At 40.2% G+C, this 1,099-nt stretch overlaps 1 non-coding gene across 1 annotated transcript; it reads right to left on the reverse strand.

Annotated features, from left to right (window-relative positions):
- Nucleotides 1–568: 568 nt before the first annotated feature.
- LOC148551140 (small nucleolar RNA R71) lies at nt 569–676 on the reverse strand. The gene has a single exon (XR_015893930.1). It is a non-coding gene; the product is annotated as a small nucleolar RNA R71 (small nucleolar RNA).
- Between the last annotated feature and the right edge of the window lie 423 nt (nt 677–1,099).

Here is a 1,099-nt window from a genome sequence, read left to right on the forward strand (position 1 = left end):
TATTATTATTTTTCTGTGCCTTCTTCTTTGTCATATGAGCAGGAGCAAGGATAAGAACATTCTTGTGGAAGCAGATCCAGAACCTGAAAGGACTCTGAAAAGGAAACTAAGAGAAGCTAAAATACAACAATCCAGAGATAACCTTTCAGAAATTTTCGAACAGGAAGAGGAGATGGCAGCCGAAAATAATAATAATATAAGGAAGATGCTTGGTGACTTTACTGCACCTAATTCCAATTTACATGGAAGAAGCATCTCCATTCCTGCCATTGGAGCAAACAACTTTGAGCTGAAACCTCAGTTAGTTTCTCTGATGCAGCAGAACTGCAAGTTTCATGGACTTCCATCTGAAGATCCTTTTCAGTTCTTAACTGAGTTCTTGCAGATATGTGATACTGTTAAGACTAATGGAGTAAATCCTAAAGTCTACAGGCTCATGCTTTTCCCTTTTGCTGTAAGAGACAGAGCTAGATTATGGTTGGATTCTCAACCCAAAGACAGCCTGAACTCTTGGGATAAGCTGGTCACGGCTTTCTTAGCCAAGTACTTTCCTCCTCAAAAGCTGAGCAAGCTTAGAGCTGATGTTCAAACCTTCAGACAGAAAGAAGGTGAATCCCTCTATAAAGCTTGGGAAAGATACAAACAGTTGACCAAAAAGTGTCCTTCTGACATGCTTTCAGAATGGACCATCCTGGATATATTCTATGATGGTTTAGATGAGCTATCAAAGATGTCACTGGACACTTCTGCAGGTGGATCCATTCACCTAAAGAAAACGCCTGCAGAAGCTCAAGAACTCATTGACATGGTTGCTAATAACCAGTTCATGTACACTTCTGAAAGGAATCCTGTGAGCAATGGGACGCCTATGAAGAAGGGAGTTCTTGAAGTTGATACTCTGAATGCCATATTGACTTAGAATAAAATATTGACTCTGCAAGTCAATATGATCTCTCAGAGTCTGCATGGAATGCAAGCTGCATCCAACAGTACTCAAGAGGCTTCTTATGAAGAAGAAGCTTATGATCCTGAGAACCCTGCAATAGCAGAGGTAAATTATTTAGGTGAACCTTATGGAAACACCTATAACTCATCATGG

This window comes from Arachis ipaensis, chromosome B7 (genome assembly GCF_059453495.1).
Source record: "Arachis ipaensis isolate K30076 ecotype BB chromosome B7, ASM5945349v1, whole genome shotgun sequence".
Taxonomy (NCBI): Eukaryota; Viridiplantae; Streptophyta; class Magnoliopsida; order Fabales; family Fabaceae; genus Arachis; species Arachis ipaensis.